This window comes from Leopardus geoffroyi, chromosome E1 (genome assembly GCF_018350155.1).
Source record: "Leopardus geoffroyi isolate Oge1 chromosome E1, O.geoffroyi_Oge1_pat1.0, whole genome shotgun sequence".
Lineage (NCBI taxonomy): Eukaryota > Metazoa > Chordata > Mammalia > Carnivora > Felidae > Leopardus > Leopardus geoffroyi.
Window position 1 is genome coordinate 18,586,342 of NC_059330.1, and position 21,157 is coordinate 18,607,498.

Sequence of the window (21,157 nt, forward strand, 5' to 3'; positions counted from 1 at the left end):
AGATGGGAACCCCGCTGTCAGAGAAGAGGGACATAGGTGGGTGGTCTTTGCTTACTGGCGGGGGTGGGGGGGGTGGGGGGGGTGGGTGGGGCCAGGGGGTCAGGGGGTAGGGGCATTCCAGGCTGAGGCAGTTTAAGCAAAGGCACAAAACAGAACCCCATGCTCAGGAGCTCCCATGCTGTGTCATGTGGTTGAGACATCATGGACCAAAGAGATAGCTCTGTCATCACCTCTTCATGGAATTCTCTCTCCTACCAGAGAGTAAAGCCCTTGAGGGCAGGGAGCACACACCAGCCACCAGCCCGTGGCGGAATCCTCCCGGCCAGCTGTATGCCTGCTGCCCAGGTGGTAAGTTACGCATATTTGTTCAATGAACGAATGATAATACTGGGCAAACAGAGGTCTCTTATGCTTAGATTTTTCTTGCTTTCTAATAATGGGGAGGCGGGGAGGTGGTGATTATTTCTTGGCCAAGTACTGGTCGTGTGTGCGGGAGGGGTGGCGATGCCTATCACGGGCGCTCAGGAGCTGATTTGGAGGTGGGAGCATTTACTGCCACTGCATGAGGGGCTGGCATGAGTGCCTCCCACGGACATCCTCAAGGAAGTTTGGAGGCAGAGAAAAGATTTCTCACGAAGCAAAGATTGTCAGGAGTTGAGACCCAAACTTCCTCCCAGCTTCCTGAAACGAACCTGTCCCTCTGTCTGTCTTACTTCCCTAGGGGGTGGGGATTAATATGAGCACTCGGGGCAAACAAAGCAAACTACCTTTGTTGAATGACTGGGAGGAACTTGGTGCTGTTCGGTTGAGGGAATGACCTTGTTAACAATGGGATGGGTGATTGCAGTTCAAGGGAAAGACCAGAAGTTCAGGAATCAGGCCTTAAGAGGTTGAGAGCTACCTCTAGCTCCACCTCCTGACTGCTCTCGCTGCCAATAGCATGGAGACATAGCATCTCTGGAGACCGTGGATCTCTTCCCTCCAGTGTCTGGGGAGGTACCTTATTCCCTCTGGGCTTTGAGCAATGAGTGCACAAGAGGGGTTTCGTTAGACCCCTGAGGCTGACTACGGCTCACACCCTTGAGATTGGGTAAGCCCGCCCACCCCCGTGCCTGTCGATTTCAGGTGCTAACCCAAAGCAGGCATCTGTTGTTGTTGTTGTTTTTTAAATTTTTAAGTTTGTTTATTTATTTTGAGAGAGAAAGAAACAGAGCACACGGGTAGGGGAGGGACAGAGAGGAGGAGTGGAGAGAGAGAATCCCAAGCAGGCTCCGTGCTGTCAGTGCAGAGCCCGATGTGGGGCTCGGACTCAGGAACTGTGAGGTCATGACGTGAGCTGAAGTCAAGAGCCAGACACTTAACCAACTGAGCCACCCAGGGACCCGAAAAGCAGGCACCTCTAATCACCAGTCCCACATACTGCCGTTCCCAAATTGACGTGGTTCTCTTACCCCCAGTGCTGACCTCCCTCTCACCCTGTCCATGACGTTCTCAGGCACCCTTGCACTTTACAGATGGATCCCTTGCTCTCCCAGCACTCCAGCCTTTTCATTCCATGTGTATTTGCCCACGGTCTCCTGCCCGCAGTGCCCTTCTTGCCTCACCTTATTCACCTGAAAAACATCTTTTCTCTATCAAGACTGAGCTCAGGCATTATTTCTATGAAGATATTCCCTGCTCCCCCCAGCATCACATCTTCCAAGATTTATTTCATGTTAACTGCTGAGTGCCATCCAGATGACACTGGCTCCTTGAAAAATGAATGCAGTCTTAGGCCAAATTAAGAAAGACATGGGATCAAGAAGAAGGGAGGTGAAAATCCTCCTTATATTCTGCTTCATTCAGGTTACATCTAGAACAGCGATGGTCAAGTACGGTCCGTGGACTACTGGGAATCCCCCAAACCCTTTTGTGGGATTCTCAAAGTCAAAACTACCTTCATAGTAATACTAAGACTTTGTCTTTCCCACTCTGTGAACTTTTGCACGGATGGTACGAAAGCAGTGATGGGCAAAACTGCTGGTGCCTAAGCATCAATCAAGTTCAGGATTATCGCCGCCAGCTTCCTCATGACTGTCCCTGATGAAACAGCAAAAATTGTTAATTTTGTTAAATCTCAACCCTTGAGTGCACTTATGAAAATATTCTGTGTGGTGAGATGAATAGCACACATGAGGCCCTCGTACCGCATACGTAAGGGTGTGGTCTGGAGGAAAAGCACACGGTTATTCCAGGTCTGAGCAAAAAGAAGTGCTTTATTCATGGAACACCCGTTTTTTATTTTTTGTTGGAACAGTGACTGACCAACTGATTTTTCGGACTTCCTCTTTTGGGAAGACATGTTCTCAAAAGTCAATGAGGCGAGCCTGTCATTTCAAGGACACCAGCCGACAAGATTGGTTGCCAGTGGCCAAAATTGAGCTTGTCCGTCACAGGCCAATGGGTGCTAATGTAACCGTCTGCATAAAGCCCGTGGATATGGTTTCGATTTCTACAGTGCAACTGACTTTAAAAAAAAAAAAATTTTTTTTAATGCTTATTTATTTTATTTTATTTTTTTTTAATTTTTTTTTTTTTAATTTTATTTTTTTCAACGTTTTTATTTATTTTTTTTTGGGACAGAGAGAGACAGAGCATGAACGGGGGAGGGGCAGAGAGAGAGGGAGACACAGAATCGGAAACAGGCTCCAGGCTCTGAGCCATCAGCCCAGAGCCCGATGCGGGGCTCGAACTCACGGACCGCGAGATCGTGACCTGGCTGAAGTCGGACGCTTAACCGACTGCGCCACCCAGGCGCCCCTTAATTTTTTTTTTTAACGTTTTTATTTATTTTTGAGACAGAGAGAGACAGAGCATGAACGGGGGAGGGGCAAAGAGAGAGGGAGACACAGAATGGAAAGCAGGCTTCAGGCCCCGAGCCATCAGCCCAGAGCCCGACGCGGGGCTCAAACTCACGGACCGCCAGATCGTGACCTGAGCCGAAGTCGGACGCTCAACCGACTGAGCCACCCAGGCGCCCCAATGCTTATTTATTTTTGAGAGACAGACAGCACGAGCAGGGAGGGGCAGAGGGAGACAGACAGACAGACAGAATCCGAAGCAGGCTTCAGGCTCTGAGCTGTCAGCACAGAGCCCGATGGGGGGCTCGACACCCAGGTGCCCTGAGTGCAACTAACTTTTAAGAAATGACCACTTGTCAAGTTTTGGTGTAGTATCAAAAAGAATATCTGGGGGCGCCTGGGTGGCTTGGTCGGTTAAGCGTCCGACTTCAGCTCAGGTCATGATCTCACGGTCTGTGAGTTCGAGCCTGGCGTCGGGCTCTGTGCTGACGGCTCAGAGCCTGAAGCCTGTTTCAGATTCTGTGTCTCCCTCTCTCTCTGCCCCTCCCCCGTTCATGCTCTGTCTCAAAAATAAATAAATGTTAAAAAAAAAAAATTAAAAAAAAAAAGAATATCTGAACAAAATTAAAAATGCCTCTGTTTTCCAAATACACAGCTGTGGGAGGCTGGATTTTCTTCATGTACTTCAACCAAGACAACATTTTGACAGGCCAAGTGTTGAAGCAGCTGCCTCCAAGAGATTTTCAAAACTGTAAAGTAATGCCAGTCCTCTCTAATTAAAAAATATTTTTCATAAATGTTAATATATAATAGGCTTATCATTTCTCTAAAACAATAAACACCAACATATAACCCACAGTTACAAAAACTGTGGGGTCCTCAGTAATTACTGAGGATGTAAAGGAGCCTGAGGGTAAAAAGTTTGAGAACTGTTTTGCAAGCATGGTTTAGTCAGGTCTCTCCCCTTCTGTCACAGCATAGAGTCGTCAGACCCTAAATTTAGGGCTTTGATCTGGATCCCGGTTACATATTCCTATTGACTTTGGCCCCTAAGGCCAGCATATCAGAATTACTGGAATGTGGACCCGTCCTCTATCATGTTAATCATCCTTCATGGCTTCATCTCCCCTGAAGTTGTTGCCATTCATTCATTATTCATTAATTAATTCAGACACTGAGTGCCTCTTATGTATCAAAATTCCATTTATCTCCATCTGAGTTGGATTATGGGTGGTTTATTATTTTATTATTTTTTAAATTTATTTTGAGAGAGAGAGAGAGAGAAAGAAAGTGCAAGCAGGGCAGGGGGAAAGAGCTTGGGGTGGGGGAGGTGGGTAGGGAAAGAACCCCAGGCAGGCTCCACGCTCTCAGTGCAAAGCCTGATGTGGGGCTTGAACACAAACTGTGAGATCATGACCTGAGCCGAAATCAAGAGTCGGATATTTAACCCACTGAGTCGCCCAGGCGCCCCAGATTATTTATGATTTCATTTGCTCCCCCTACCGATCTGTATGGTTTCTGGAAATGTGTGGAGAGATTTAGTTTTAGGCACCCATGATGAACCATAGGAATCTAGAAACCTCTTTCATAAGTCAAATTTAACAAGTTTTTTTTCCCTAAAATTTTCCAATACACACACATAGAAAACATTTGTTGGTAACAAGTGTGGCTGAAACATGGTGAATCACTTTGAGAACTTATTTTTTTTTTCTGACATTGTCACCTTCCTATTCCCATAAATCTTTCAAACTCTTGAATGGGAGAAAGAAGAGGAATTGTCCAAGGGGCCAACTTGCCAGGTCAGCCTCAGGCTCCAGCCCTCAGGAATGAGCATTCTTGTCCTTTCCCTCATCTTTGCTGCAATGTTGGTTTCATGCTGTCCCTGCCTCAGGACGCCCCGTCTTTCCTTTGCATACTTGGCTATGTCACCAACCACCGCTGGAGGAGCTTACGACCCTTATACACTGCTGGCGGGAATGAAAATGGCACAGCTGCTTTGGAAAACAGTTTGGAAGTTTCTCGAAATGTTAAGCGTAGAGTTACCATATGACCCAGCAATTCTATGTGTATACCCAAGGGGAATGCCTCATGTTCACACAAAAAAACTTACACACGAATGTTGCTGACTCCATTTATAATAGCTGACAAACAAACAAACGAGCAAGCAACCCAGTGTCCATCAACTGATGAACGGATGAATAAAGCACAGCGTAGTCATACGGTAGAATATTGTTTGATAATGATAATTTAAAAAGTGAAGTCTGATATGCCCTGCAGCATGGATGAACCTTGAAAACACTGCTAAGTGTAAGAAGCCAGTTGCCAAAGACAATGATATATTGCATGATTCCATTTATATGAACTATCTGTAATAGGCAAATCTGTGGAGAGAGGAGGTAGATTAGCCTAGGGTCGAGAGCAGCAGGGCTTGGTTGGAATGGGAGTGACTGCTGATTGGTATGGGGTTTCTTCTTGGAGTGATGAAAACAGTTTAGCATGAGATTGGGGTGGTGGTGTACAACCTATGAATGTGTTAAAAGCCATTGAATTGTACACTTTATTTTTTTAATGTTTCTCTTGGGGGGGGGAGAGTGAGCAGGGGAGAGGGGCAGAGAGAGAGAGGAGAGAGAGAGTCCTAAGCAGGCTGCATACTCAGCACAGAGCCTGATGTGGGAGTTGTATAATGTATACACTTTAAATTGTACACTTTAAATGAAGGAGTTGTATGGTGTGTGAATTCTATCTCAATAAAACTGCCAACAAGAAATCAAATGCCAGGAGGAAACCAAATAAATCTCAACGTATCTAGGGGCGCCTGGGTGGCGCAGTCGGTTAAGTGTCCGACTTCAGCCAGGTCACGATCTCGCGGCCCGTGAGTTCGAGCCCCGCGTCAGGCTCTGGGCTGATGGCTCAGAGCCTGGAGCCTGTTTCCGATTCTGTGTCTCCCTCTCTCTCTGCCCCTTCCCCGTTCATGCTCTGTCTCTCTCTGTCCCAGAAATAAATAAACGTTGAAAAAAAAATTAAAAAAAAAAAACTTTATAAATCTCAACGTATCTGGAAGTTAACCAGTTAAACTATCACTAATTTCTAGAAAATTCTCACCTTCTTGATTAGTTTCAGTTGAAAGGAATCGAACCGTCCTCTCCCTTTAGTGTATCTGAAGTTGAATTTCCCTATTGCGCCTCTCCTGATGCCTTCTTCGACCTCCTGCGCTCAGCTTGTGATCCTGTGGCTCGGTTCTCACCTTTCTTCAGAGACCTCTTTGGGTCCAAGAGAGGCTATGACATTTGTCCAAGGTCATATCTCAAACACATGCAAGTCCCAAGTTAGGTCCTTTCTAGAGGTTGAAGGCTGTTCCTCCAAAGGCACAAAGAGATGATAACCTATCTCTGTTAAGTTATACTTTTTTTTTTTTTTAATTTTTTTTTCAACGTTTATTTATTTTTGGGACAGAGAGAGACACAGCATGAACGGGGGAGGGGCAGAGAGAGAGGGAGACACAGAATCGGAAACAGGCTCCAGGCTCTGAGCCATCAGCCCAGAGCCCGATGCGGGGCTCGAACTCACGGACCGCGAGATCGTGACCTGGCTGAAGTCGGACGCTTAACTGACTGCGCCACCCAGGCGCCCCTAAGTTATACTTTTAAAAAAAATATATTTTCATCCCCTCTTCAAAATCTCAGAGGCACAAAAAGACTTGGGGAAATGACTTTGGTCTACAAGTAGTTTAGCTGAGTTTTTAACTGGCGTGCCCTCAGCTTGTCACCTCTGCTTAAAGTAACCTCAACCCATCATCCCAGTGTGCCCTACTTATGGTGTCACTTCAAACAAATTTTTTAAAATATAATTTATTGTCAAGTTGGCTAACATACAGTGTGTAAAGTGTGCTCTTGGTTTTGGGATTAGATTTCCGTGATTCAGCGCTTACATACAACACCCAGTGCTCATCCCAACAAGTGCCCTCCTCCATGCCCATCACCCATTTTCCCCTCTCCCCCACCCCTCCATCCACCCTCAGTTTATTCTCTGTATTTAAGAGTCTCTTACGGTTTGCCTCCCTCCCTCTCGAGAAACTGAACACCATGGGGGAAGGGAAGGAGAAAAAAACCAGTTAAAAAATTTTTTTTTAATGTTTATTTATTTTTGAGACAGAGAGAGCATGAGTTGGGGAGGGGCAGAGAGAGAGAGAGAGAGAGAGAGAGAGACAGGGACAGAGACAGAGTCTGAAGCAGGCTCCAGGCTCCGAGCTGTCAGCACAGAGCCCAATGCGGGGCTTGAACTCAGGAACTGCAAGAACACAACCTGAGCTGACGTCAGACGCTTAACCAACTGAGCCACCCAGGTGTCCCTATGTTGTCATTTTTTAAGCGTGGCAAAGAATGAAAAGGATTGGAAAGCCCTGGAGTATTCTTGGTGTTTTCTGTGGCTGAAAGCACTGAACAGAGGTGTCCCTCTGACTTGTATATGGCCATCACAACCCAGAAAAAGAGGTATGATACTGTTAGGGGATTGGCTAATAGCTGTGTGACTTTGGGGAAATTACTTAACCTTGCTAAGCCTAAATTTTGTCATTTGTGTCGTAGAGATAAAAATCATAGCTGTCTCCCAGTGTAGTGGTGAGGATCCAATGTAACATGCTTAGCTAGAGCCTGGTACACAGCTAGCACTCAATACGTGTAGCTGCTGTGCTTGTTAATTGTGTATCATCTCCCTGCACTGGTGGTTGTCTGGGATCAATGAGGGCTTGCAGACTGACTTCCCTCTGCATGTTATTTCACTGATCAGGGAGGACAAACTCATTTTACTATTTCCCTAAAAACTTCCATCATAACTGAGAAGAGAAATCTGAGGGGAGAAACCACGCCCAAGTGGTCTCCGATGTAGCCATGTGAACAATGTCATGAGGCTCTTAAAGGATGATAATTAAAAATAAATTTTTTTAAGTTAGCTCTATACCCAACATGAGGCTTGAACTCACAACCTTGAGATCAAGAGTCACGTGCTTTACCGACTAAGCCAGCTAGGCTCCCAAAATAACTTGCCTTTTAATTTTAGAAAGAGAGAGAGCAGGTGCATGAACTGGGGAGAGATGAAGAGGGGGAGAGAGAAAAATCTTAAGCAGGCTCCATGCTCAGTGCAGAGCCTGACGTGGGGCTTGATCCCATGACCTGGGATCATGACCAGAGCCAAAATCAAGAGTTAGATGCTCAACTGGGTGAGCCAATCATTTTTAGGTGCCCCAATTTATAGGTGCCCCAATAATTTTTAATGAAAAGAAAACCACCTAAACAACTATGATATGATGCTCCCAAGAGAAAGCAGTATACAAAATTGCATGTACAACGTGCCCATTTGACAAGGAAACCATCAGACAAACTTGCCTGTGGAGAGAAAAGGAACCTGGAGAGACAGCCATCAAAATGTGAGCCGTGATAGTGCAGTTGTGGGTAATTTTTCTTCTTCCTTCTATTTTTCCGAATGTGTCACATTTTCCTTCCTGGGGAAAACCCCCATGTTTGTTTATTTAAAAGACAGCCACCCCAGAACAGACAAGGTGAATCATGGGTCAAATATAGTAACAGGAAAACCCTTCAGGCATTGAGATAGTGGAGAAAAGGAGTCCCTAGGTCCCATGCTCCTCTCCTCCTCCGAGAGTGTGGTTACCTACCTTAGGGTTTTCCAGAGCCTGGCCCACCCTCAGCTGACCTCTCCCCAGCTTTTAGCACTCCCTGTGGATACCAGTCTGGAGTGAGCCCTGAGGCTGCGTTCCTGGGGACAGAGACTGACTGTGTCCTCTTCGTCTTTGTGCCCCCAAGGCCAAAAGCAATGCCTTGTGTGTGGTAAGAACACAGTAAGGGTTGGATAGAGAGAATCTCCAAGGTTGTTTTTTATGACTTGTGACTTGACTTGAGACCTGACCTGCCAACCAAGCCTCTGGGACCGGATGGTATCGGAATTCACAGCACCATACTCGTGAAATGGATACACCAGTATGGAAAGAGGCATCTGGGGGACTCCGTTCTCCCAAACCAGCCTCATCATTATTCCCCAGTATTCTCATTGTTCTGCCATCTTCTCTGATTAGCAACCTCTTCTCAGAGGTGTAAAGATCTCCATTAGCTCAAAGACCCTTATGTCTTGGAGTTCGAATACGTGATATTCAAGTTTACATTTTCCAATCACTATTGTAAGTAACTTATCCCGACAAAGCTGTTACTGACAAGAATCTGGCTACGTTGTGGACCAAATTACATCCTCTACAATTTAACAATGCAACCCCACAAGGCCCTGCTTATCCAGGTCCTTCTTGGCCCCGGTCTCCTACCCCAGGACTCCCTCCCTCCTCGTACTCTGATCCAGCTGCATCATGTTTCCTGCCCAAATGGGCCCAGTGTTTTGGGCTCTAATCCCAGCCTTTGTTCACCCTATTCCCCTGTCTATTGTGCCCTGCCCTTGGTCCATCTGCCAAACACTTCCCCTCTGTTTCAAGGCTACTTCAAGGCTCCTTTACAAAGCCTTTCTTGACTTCTATCCATGGGTAACACTGATTACTCCCTAAGAATACCACCATCCCTAGAACATTTCTTGCACTTACTCAATATTCACCCTTTCTCCATTTGTTTACTGGACACTTGATAAGGAACTAGGTGCTTGGTATACATTGTCTCGAATTCTGGCAGCAACCAAGTGAGGAGGCATTGTCGTTACCCTTTGCTCAAGAGGACACTGGGGCTCAGAGAAGTGAGGGACTGGTCCGGGTTCTCACAGATGTTAATGGTAGAGCCAGGATGGACACTGGGTCTGTGTGATTCCAACACTCGGTCCGGTTTTGCCAGCGTGAACTGGATTACCCAGCCACATGGTGGTTGCTACAGGTAGTGGTGGCTATGCATTGTCAGTAGTCCCCAGATAGGAGGGGCTTAGAGCAGCAGTCTGGTTACAAAGGGAGCAGCTAAGAGATGGTCTGAAGTGGCATTTGGGCCACAATCATACTGCTTTTTATGGACTGTGTGTTTATATAAGGCAGTTTTAGAGCGGCTTGATGGAGATTCTGGGGTGCTGAAACCCTCCCTTGCATGACCACTGTGGATGGACTCAGGGAAAAGTTGGGGGTAGCGGGCTTGGTCAAGGAAGCAGAAGGCAGAAATGCAGTTATAGGAAATCACGTGTCCATATCAGGATGCGCAGTCACTCAACTTCATCATCCACACTGAGTCATACCAAGACGGGCGTTCCATCAGGAGTAGATGATGCCATCCAGTCCCTAGAGGAATCTCTAATCCAAAAAAGATGTGTGAAAGAAGAAATTTGAAGTTTGTGGGGTATTAATAATAATAATTCATAATAGCCCTTTAAAAAAGTTCTCACTAAATGACATCTCCATTCTCCTGAGAAGGGAGCAGCAATTATTTTTTTTTTTCTAAAACAAGAAAGAAAAAATTAATTGGGAAGAGCAAGAAACAATTGCTATTATTAACAATAAAATCATGACACTTGGGTGTAAAAGTTTCAACTTAAAAAAATCTTTTAAGTCTACTTATTTTGAGAAAGACAGAGACAGCTCAAGCAGGCGAGGGGCAGAGAGAGAGAGAGAGAATCCCAAGCAGGCTCTGTGCTGCCAGCGCAAAGCCAGATGTGGGGGGGTTCAAACTCACAAAACTGTGAGATCATGACCTGAGCTGAAACCAAGAGTCAGACGCTTAACCAACTGAGCCACCCAGACGCCCCAAATTTTCAACTTTTCCAAAGAGCTAGCATTGATCATTATCTCATTTGGTTCTCACTTCCATTAAGTGAGGTTTCAGGAGAGCCTCTTACCCCTAATCCACAGGGCGAGACAAAGCTCTCTGTGATGGAAACTGGGAGGAATGATGAAGCCCTAATGGGTCCTGTGAGGCAGGTGCTCCAGTGCTCATCATGGAAATTGAAGTCACTCAGTGAGCTGTTGTGGGCAGAGAGAGGGACCGGGTAGATCCTTATTGACTGGAAGTGAGTTGAACTTGGGTCCTGGTAGACAGAAACTGTCCCTATGAGAAGGCAGGTGAGCTGTTACTACCTTTACGTTTCCTTGGTGATCAGATTCGTTTGGGTTGGCATGGACATTCTCAAAAGTCCTCAAACGGCATCACCAATAGTGCCAGGCAATATCCTTGCACACAGGGCAAAGTTCAGCACCCTCTGAGTTGACCACTCAGGGATGAGTAACTTGCTTGTTGACATTCGACCCCTGATGCCTGCGACCCTCCTCTCTTCCTTTCAGCTTTAATTACTGCCTTCTTTTGGGATAGCACTAGTTATAGATGCTGTTGTACAAAGAAGCACTGATGATATCATGTGTTTCTTCTGTTCTTCATCCTTTTATTATTGATTTGATTCTAGGTTCTGGTTTTGAATAGGTCACAGCACATATAGTAAATAAATACTAGCATATTAAGCTTTAAAGTCATCCTTTTCACTGGCCTCAATGTCATCGTATTTCAACCATTTTGATTCAGTTCAAAACAGTTCAGTAGGTTTTTGAACTCCTACTCATTCAGAGCATTGTGTTGGGCACTAAGGATACAGACGTGCCTCCTTATGGCTCCAGTTCTCATGAGGCTTACCGTCTAGTGAGAAGACAGACATTAAAGAAGTAATTATATGCCATTAGGATAATCACCAACGCTACAGGATAGTGTAGTAGGAAGACTCAACCTAATCTTTCTTTTCTTTTCTTTTTTTCTTTTTTAAGACTCAGCCTAATCTTGATGGGTAGAGCAGGAAATGGGCACAAGGAAGGAAGAAGGGGAAGTAAGATTCCAGCTGAGAATTGAAGGATGAATTTGTTGGAGGTGGGTGGGTGTTGGAGGGTGATGGGGACAGGAAGCAAAGAGCACTTCAGTGGAGAATATAGCAGTGCCAAGGTCTAGAGAGCTTGGCATATTTGTAAGCTTAAGGGAAGACCAGTTGTTTCCTACTACAAGGGGGAGAGTCATAGGGGATGACCTAGGACAACCTCGCCAGAGCTACACTATGGATCTGGGACTTTATCCCAAGGGATTGGGAAGGCTGGATTAAGTGGTTGGGATGTATTATACTAAGCAGGTAGCAGATGATGATGATGATGGGGTTGAAGATGATTGTAATCACAAACACTTATATTGTGCTTACTACGTGCCAATCACTGTTCTAAGCACCTTACAAACATGAATTAATTTACATAAAGACCCTCTAATCTACCTCCATTTTCTGGTACCAGGAGGCAAGACCAAGCCAAAGTATATGAGAGAAACCTGAGTCAGGTGCTGGGGAGACCAGAGACCAGAGGCAAACCCTACGAGAGTGTTCTGGAACCAAGTTCTCAGGGTCTGGCAGAGAAGGACCTGAAGGAGAGCAGGTTGGGGATAATCCAAGAGGGCCGGGTGACTGGCACACACAGCTTTGGGGTTTCTCAGCTCGGCTTAAATGGCAGAAGGCACATCACACAGAGCTTGGTGTGCCGAGGTGGTCTATCTCCTGCTCTTGGTGTGAACTTCAGAAGGTAATGGAGGTGACCCAGAGACTCCTGTATAGGGTACGTGGACATTAGAATTGCAAATGCTAGGCTAAGACATGAGTAAAAAGTAGGAGAACCTCTATGTTATGATCGGAACCTGAAAATGTTTTTTGAAATTTTGTATTGCTTATTTATTCTTGAGAGACAGAGCATGAGCATGGGAGGGGCAGAGACAGGAGGAGACACAGAATCCAAAACAGGCTCCAGGCTCTGAGCTGTCAGCACAGAGCCCGACGCGGGGCTCGAACTCACAAACTGCAAGATCATGATCTGAGATGAAGTCAGATGCTTAACCGACTGAGCCACCCAGGTGCCCTGATCAGAGTCTGCGTTTTAACCGGTACTGACATTGACTGGCTAAGTCATCTGTCAGCTGACAATATGGGTAACGTCCACTGTGCGTACGTCGCAGTAATTTGGAGTGGGGCACGGGTATTCGTCCCGTGGAGGGTATCGGGAAAGCTACCCTGGCCCAGAATCTGAGAGGTTTGCCTCTAATGCCAGTGTTGCTATCATCCAGCCACGCGAGCTGCTGCAAACCACTCGCCCTGCCCAAGTCTCCGTTTTCTCATCTGTGAAACGGGCTCTATGCAATTGTTATGACGATGGAATGAAATTTTATGTGTGAGCGCATCCCTCCTAGGGGCGACAGACACGTCACTGGATTAGGGGCGAGCGGATGCTGAGGAAACTGGCTGTGCTCTAAATCAGCATAAAACTGGCTTGTCCCAGAGCGTCAACTTTATAAATTGGTGTCATTCGGGAGAGCAGTTGGCGGGTATCTGTGTGTGTGTTTTCAGGGCATTCTTTCCCCGGGAAAGGGGCCCACAGAATACAAATGAGGCTCTGAGGGTTGCACGGCAGGCTCTCAGCAGAATGGGCAGTTGCCATGTGATCGGCGTGGCAGGCTCACAGCAGGGTGGACAGCTGTGACAGTAGTAGCCGCTTCTGCTTCCCATCATCCTTTCTCTCTCTCCCACCTGACTTTGCAGGGACCAGCTGTCCTCCACCCAGATGGTTGTGACTAAGTTCCGGAGTATCTAGAATTCCAAGAAGGGGTAGAGGCCGATGGCCTGGAGTGGTCAGAGAAAGCTTTAAGCAGACCCAGGAACTTGAGCTAGACGTTGAAAGGTAAGTCGAAGTGGGGCAGTCATGGAGAAGGAAAGGCATTTCAGGTGGAAGGATCAGCAACAGCAAAGGCTCAGAGGCATAAGCGAATGCGGGGCTGTGACCAGGTGGCAGGGCATTCTCAGGAGATGGTGACAGATAACCAACAAATCAAATCGACCACCATCCCGCGTCTGGATTACGTCTGGCACCTTGCCAATCAACTTATTGCTAGCCTGGCCTTTCCTGGTCACCTGTTTTATGAGCCAACATCCATCACTCATTGTCAGAAAGTTCTTGCTCATGTCTAACCTAAGTCCACACTGCTAACCTGAGGTTGTTTTTTCCGGGTTTGGTCTTCAGAAGGGATAAAAGGCACAGTTTATGGGAAGGCCCAGCTTGGAAAATATCCAGGTCTTGACTCCAAATATCCCCTTGGAAAGCTTCTGCTGTCTGGAATGGCCCAAGGAACTGGAGCAGAGGGATCCTGCTTCCAGAGAGGGGTTCTTGGCTGTTCTGGGGCTTCCGAGTATTTCCTCCTTGTCTTTTTTTTTTTTTTTTAATTTTTTTAAATGTTTTTATTTATTTTTGAGACAGAGAGAGACAGAGCATGAGCAGAGAAGGGGCAGAGAGAGAGGGAGACACAGAATCTGAAACAGGCTCCAGGCTCTGAGCTGTCAGCACAGAGCCCAACGTGGGGCTCGAACTCACACACTGCGAGATCCTGACCTGAGCCGAACTCAGACTCTCAACCGACTGAGCCACCCAGGCGCCCCTTGTCTTTTTTTTTTTTTTTAATGTTTTATTCATTTTTGAGACAGAGAGAGACAGAGCATGAACGGGGGAGGGGCAGAGAGAGAGGGAGACACAGAATTGGAAGCAGGCTCCAGGCTCCGAGCCATCAGCCCAGAGCCTGACGCGGGGCTCGAACTCACGGACCGCGAGATCGTGACCTGAGCCGAACTCAGACGCTCAACCGACTGAGCCACCCAGGCGCCCCTTGTCTTTTTTTTTTTTTTTTTTTAACTAAAACAGTTGACAATTTTATTTTCACATTTCACAATAGAAATGAAAATTGCCTTTTTTTTTTTTTTTTTTTTTTTTTGGTCCCACTACTCCTCTGCCAAAACTATTCTCTCTTGATAGGAAGGGGGAGCAAGTCTTCCCTGTCATGCTGTTAGAAAACACTCAGAGTCACAGCACCATGATCTCCTGGTGAAGCAGAACAAGTATTAGAAAATAGATATAAAGAGGTTCCCGTCTCTGCTTATCTGCCTGGTCGGGTCATTCCAGGCCGAGTGGGCACCATCATGGGATGGGCGGGGCTCTCACCACTGGGGGCCCAGGCGTCCTTGGCATGTGGCCTCCCCTAGATGGTCTCATTCCAGAAGCAGGTCCCACTGGCATCATCCCAGGAGAGGGAGGGCCCATCCTTGGCATCATGGCAGGGCCCCCCCTTAGGGGTCCTGGCATCATACCAGGGCGAGGAGGACTCGGGAGCCTGGGGGGAGGTGGGATCATGGCCCAGGCAGGAGGAGGAGCAGAGAATGGAGGAGGAGGGATCTTGCTGAAATGCCTCGTGGTTTTGTGGGTCAAGCCCTGAGCCTGCTCTCTATCCATTTCTGATAGTCTTTTACATTCTCTTTGTGTTTCCTACCACTGCGGTGTTGTCTTTCTCACAGATGGAGAGTCATGGGTCAGGGATGTGTCGCAGGGGTCACAGTACAACCCAGCCATGCTGTTCTGCGGGCCAGTGGTCCCCCCCCCCCACTTTGTCTTTTCGGCTGATAAAAGGGCTTGAGATTCCCCCATTCAGCTCATGTTGAGAAGGAAAAAAAAAAAAAAAAAAAGTAAGAATTCCTCGTCTTTGTTTTTGGAATAAAAATAATGTGCAGATGCCAAAGATCATATTGGGATGCAGCATTTAAGAGAAAAATAGCACAGGTTTTTTTTAAGGTAGTTTATTTCTGGGAGCCTGGGTGGCTCAGCCGGTAAGTGTCCGACTTTGGCTCAGGTCACGATCTCACAGTTTGTGAGTTTGAGCCCCACGTTGGGCTCTTTGCGGTCAGCACAGAGGCTGCTTTGGATCCTCTGTCCTCCCCCCCCCCCCAACCCCCTGCATGTCCCGCCCCCCCTCCCCCGCTCTCAAAAATAAATAAACATTAAAAAAATAAACTATATTTCTGATTTTTAAAATGGGTGCTTCTGGTATATTAAAATTGCCCCCAAAAGCAAGGGAATGGCATCAGAGAGACCAGGGCTCCTCTTCTGACCGGGGCACTTGCTAGTTGTGAGAACCTAGGCAAGTGATTGCACTTTTCTGAGCCCCAGTTTCCTCATCTGTTGAGTGGGGTAGGGCAGAGGAATCCTTTCTCCATAGGGTTGTTAGAGAAATTACCGCATTATAGCACAGATGGACACTGGGAGTTCAAGCTCCCCAGTCTGCCTTGTTCTCATTCTTTTCTGTTGCCTCTCCCATTTCTTCCTCCCCTTCCCGATCCACTAGTCTGGTCCAAGTCTTAACCTGCCTGAGGGGCCTCCAGGGCAGAGCTCACAGCTGCTTTCCTCTGTTGGCACCTGGAGCCCAGCTCCCCTGCCCAGAGAAACAGGGAACTCCTTCTGGAGGTGAACCTGTTGGTCTCCCTTTCATCTTCCTTATCAAGCTGGGGTGATGAAATCGAGCGGCCCAAGACAATTACCCGTGCTGTCAAGCACTGGAATTTAATCAGAACTCACAGACCAGCTCTTTGGCTTGTGGCAGTTGGGGAGCTCGAGACATTCTGGCCTTCCCCACTTTGTGCTGCTTTTTGTGATACTGCGAATACTTTTGGATGCTTATTGGTATGCAGGAAAGCACTGAATATCTGGCTTTTTAATAAGAGTTCCCGTGGACGGGTGATTGATTGCATCTCTGGAGGCCAGTTGCCACTTCGGAGACTAATGGTGCAGCTTTTCAGCAAAGAACCTAATTAAACAAGCTCGAGAAAGCTCCAAACTGACGTGTCTCTGTGGGGCCACAAGACCATGGTTTCAGGGACAAAGAGGGAGGCTCCGATGCCAACCGCGTGAAATAAACATTTTCATCCCACAGCCCTTTCCAAAGGCCCCAAGGACTCCTGTTGGTGGGTTCCCCTTGGGGACCCTGCCAGGAATCAGGGAGTGAGGCAGGAACCAGGACTCCCTAAATCTTTTTCCTCTAATAGTACAGGGGAGTACCGGCTGGAAGCCATTTGTTTAACAAATTAATTTCCTATTTCATTTAATCAATGAATAATTGTCATATGCATTTTTTTTTTTTTTACTTACAGAATAGGTAAGATATTTTCATGCTTCAAAATTCAGAAGATATGAGGTAAAAGTCCCCCTCTGACGCACTCCCCAACCCAAGGTCTGGAGGCAAGCAAGGATTCCAGTTTCTTATACCCCCTTCCAGAGATATACTGTGTACAGAAAAGCTATACATATTTTATTCCTTTACCTGTTTTTTTTAATCATATAAATGTTAGTCATTTATAAACTTTGTCCCAAACCTTGATTTTTAAAAACTTAATAAGGGGCACCTGGGTGGCTCAGTCGGTTAAGCGTCCGACTTCGGCTCAGGTCACGATCCCGCAGTTTCTGAGTTCGAGCCTTGCATCAGACTCTGTGCTGACGGCTCAGAGCCTGGAGCCTGCTTCATATTCCGTGTCTTCCCCTCTCTCTCCCCCTCCCATGCTCATGCTCTCTCTCTCTCTCTTTGTCTCTCAATAATAAATAAACATTAAAAAATTTAACAAAACCTTAATAATAAATCTTGGAATTTTTTCAAAAATTGCATAAAAACTTCATTATTCTTTTTTGTGGTTGGTTTTAGTCCACCATGTGGAGACATCCCAACTTTTTTGTGATCTCCTCTTGAGAGATACCTGGTTTGCTTCCATTCTTCTGCTATTCACTGCAGTGAATAACCGGGGACAAATGTCATTTGGTACATGGGCAAGTCAATCTGTAGGATAAGTTCCTAGAAAGGGGTTTTTGGGTGGAAAGGTATTTATCTTTGTAATTTTGAACAGTGTGGTGAAATTGCCCTGTTGAAAAGTTGAACCATTTTACACAACCATCAGCAAAGTATACGTGTGTTTTCAATATGCAAGTGTGTTTAATTGAGTGTCTATTATGTTCCCCATACATCAGGTGGTTAAAAAGGTAGAGCCAACCTCTAATGGCTTCCCTTTGCCCTTAGGTAAAGAGCAGCCTCCTACCGGCTGCCTTGTATGACCCCCAGCCTCCCTGCCTTCCTCTCTCCTTGCCCAACTCACCACCCTCAGGCACACCGACCCTTCTTTAGTTCCTCAAACATGCCAACCTCCTTCCCCTCGCATGACCTTTGTATACGAAGTGCCAGACGCTTAGAAGGCCCTTTCTCCCCTCTCCTCACCTTGTTTTTTAAATGTTTATTTCTTTTAGAGAGAGAGAGGGAGAGAGACAGAGTGTGGGCGGGCAAAGAGAGAGGGAGACACAGAATCCGAAGCAGGCTCCAGGCTCTGAGCTGTCAGCACAGGGCCGATGTGGGGCTCGAACTCACAGATCACGAGATCATGACCTGAGCTGAAGTCAGAGGCTTAACCGACTGAGCCACCCAGGCGCCCCGCCCCTCTCCTCACCTTGTTAACCATTTTTAATCCTTAGCACTCAACTCAGGCACCATGACTAATTCTCTATAGCTAAGTTATAAGCTCCCCAGCACCATGGACTCCTCCTCAAGGCCCAGAAGCTATTATCCATTTCATTTCTGAGGTTATTCAGTTAATGTCTGTCTTTCCTGCTGATCTGTGAGCTCCATGAAGGCAGGGACCATGTCTGTTTTGCTCCCTATTGTAGCTCCAGAGCTTAGCACTCTCCCTGGTGCCCAACAGGCACTCAGTAAATATTTCTTATTTGGATTTATTCAAGAAGATCAATGCCTATTAAGTATCAACCATGTGCAGGAACTATTCTAGGTACTGGGACTCTATTTGTGAATAAAACAGACAACATTCCTGCGTGGTGCTTAACATTCTGACGGTGGTTGGGGAGAGGAATATGCAGTCAATAAATACATAAACTGAACATAGAATATGTCAGGTTGTGGTACATGAAAAAAAACGAAGCGCGGTAAAGAAGAAATGCAAGATAGGATCGGGAGAGCCATTTAACACAGAGTCTTCAGGGGCACTTGGGTGGCTCAGTCGGTTGAGATTGGACTTTGGCTCAGGTCACGATCTCACGGTTTGTGAGTTTGAGCCCCGCATCGGGCTCTGTGCTGTGCTCCAGTTTGGATCCTCTGTCCCCCTCTCTCTCTGCCCCTCCCCCACTCATGCTCTCTCAAAAATGAATAAATATTAAAATGAATAAATAAAGTAGAGTCTTCAGGAAGTTCTTTTAAATAAGGTGATATTTGAGCAGAGACCTGTATGAAATGAGGGAGTGAGCTGTGTGGATATTTGGAAGATGAGCATTCCAGACTAAGGGAATGGCAAAGACCTTGAGGCTGGTCCATTATAGGCATGTTAGAGGAACAACAAGAAGACCAGCATGGTTGGAATCAAGAAAGCAAGGGGAAGTGAATGAAGATGGACGGATGAATGAATGACCCATTGACGTGTGGTGGGAAAGGTGAAATTTGCAAGGGGAAAAACTGTAGTGTTAGACCAAAATCGACAAGGGTCTTCAACAAGTGGTACCAGGGCAAACGGACATCTACATACAAGTAGTTGACCTTGATCTACACTTCCCACCATCTACAAAAATTAAAATGGAGCAGAAACCAAAATGCAAAACTTAGAACTATAAAGCTCCTAGAAAAAAAAAGAGAACGTCTTTGTGATCTCAAGCTAGGTAAAGAATTGTATCTAAGAATAGATACAATGCCAAAAGTATGATCTGTAAAAGAAAACAAATTGTAAATTGGACTTCTTCAAAAGACATTGTTAAGAAAATGGGGAGACAAGTCATAAACTTGGGAAAAGTCATTGCAGAGTGCGTAACTGATAAATGACTTGTATATAAAGGACTCTTCATACTCAAAAAAGCAAACAACACAATTTAGAAAGGGCAAAAGACTGGAACAGGTACTTCAAAGAAGATACAGGAGTGGCAAAAAATATGAATAGCAAGTTATGTGGAGAAGTCTGTGAAAAGCTGCTCGACATTGTTAGTAATTAATGAAATGCAGATCAAAACCACAGTGTTATATCATTATCCATCTTTTAGAATGTCTAAAGTAAAAAGTATTGATGCTATCAACTGCTGACTAGGTTGCAGAGTACCTGGAACTCTTTTTCATTTCATTTCATTTCATTTCATTTCATTTCATTTCATTTCATTTCATCTCATCTCATCTTATCTTATTTTATCTTATTTTATTTTATTTTGAGAGAGAGAGAGAAAGAGCACCTGCATGCATGAGCAGGGGAAGGGCAGAGGGAGAGAGAGAGTGTGGAACCCAACCCGGGGCTTGATCCCACAAACCTGGGATCATGACCTGAGCTGAAATCAAGAGTCGGATGCCCAAACAACTGAGTCACCCAGGCACCCAGATTATCTGGAACTCTTTTTTTTTTTAATTTTTAAATTTATTTTTGAGAGAGAGAGAGAGAGAGAGAGAGAGAGAGAGAGAGAGAGAGAGAATGAGTGGGGGAGGGGCAGAGGGAGAGGGGGAGAGAGGATCCAAAGCGGGCTCTGCACTAACAGCAGAGAACTGGTGTGGGGCTCGAACTCATGAACCATGAGATCGTGACCTGAGCTGGGACCCTCAGCCAACTGAGCCACCCCGGCGCCACCTGGAACTCTTACACCTTGCTGGTGGCAGTGCAGAAATGCTGCAGCCACTTTAGAAATCACCTTGGCGGTTTCTTACAAAGTTAACGTGCATCCACCGTATGACCCAGAAATCTCACTCACCCCGAAAGGAAATCAATGATCACACAAAACCTGTATGTGAATGATTACATTGGTTATTTGTAATTGCCCAAACTTGGAAACAACCTAAGTCATCCTTCACTGAGGAATATATAGATAAACTGTGGCACATCCATACAAGGAAGTACTACTTCTCCATTAAAAAAAAAAAAAAAAAAGTGGGCTCCAGATATGTATAGCAACATGAATGAGTGTCAGATGCCTTATGTTAAAGTGAAAGAAGCCAGACTCCGGTCTGCATACTTGGACATTTTGGAAACGGCCAAACTATGGGGACAGAAAATTGATCAGGGCTTGCCAAGCATCTGAGATCAAAACCTGAGCCACATGATCTCTCTGAGCTTCTGTTTCTTCATCTGTAAAGTGAGGGTGATTATACCCATCTCCTCAGGTGTTGTTGAGCACTCAATGCCAAACTATACGAAAGAGGTGGAAAACTGCCAGGGCTCAAGAAATGCTCGTTTTCTCCCCTTTTTCTTCTCCTGCTTTGGGAAGACCCCTTTGACAGTTGGCTAATCTCTTCTATTAAGTGTTGATTTGACTAGTTTGCCTCTTGGAGGGGCCTCGTATCTTTAGATTCTGGAGGCACCTTCTTGCCCTCTAGGCATCAACAGCTTCTACTGAAATATGTTGACTATGACTTGGGTGGTGATACCATCTGGAATCCAACCCAGGATTCAGATAGGTCTGAAGCCCCAGTGGGACGGCTGCTAGAACCCTATTTGCATAAAGGATA

At 46.1% G+C, this 21,157-nt stretch overlaps 1 pseudogene; it reads right to left on the bottom strand.

Annotated features, from left to right (window-relative positions):
- Nucleotides 1-14,749: 14,749 nt before the first annotated feature.
- Nucleotides 14,750-15,219, bottom strand: LOC123603283 (annotated as a pseudogene).
- Nucleotides 15,220-21,157: the final 5,938 nt, after the last annotated feature.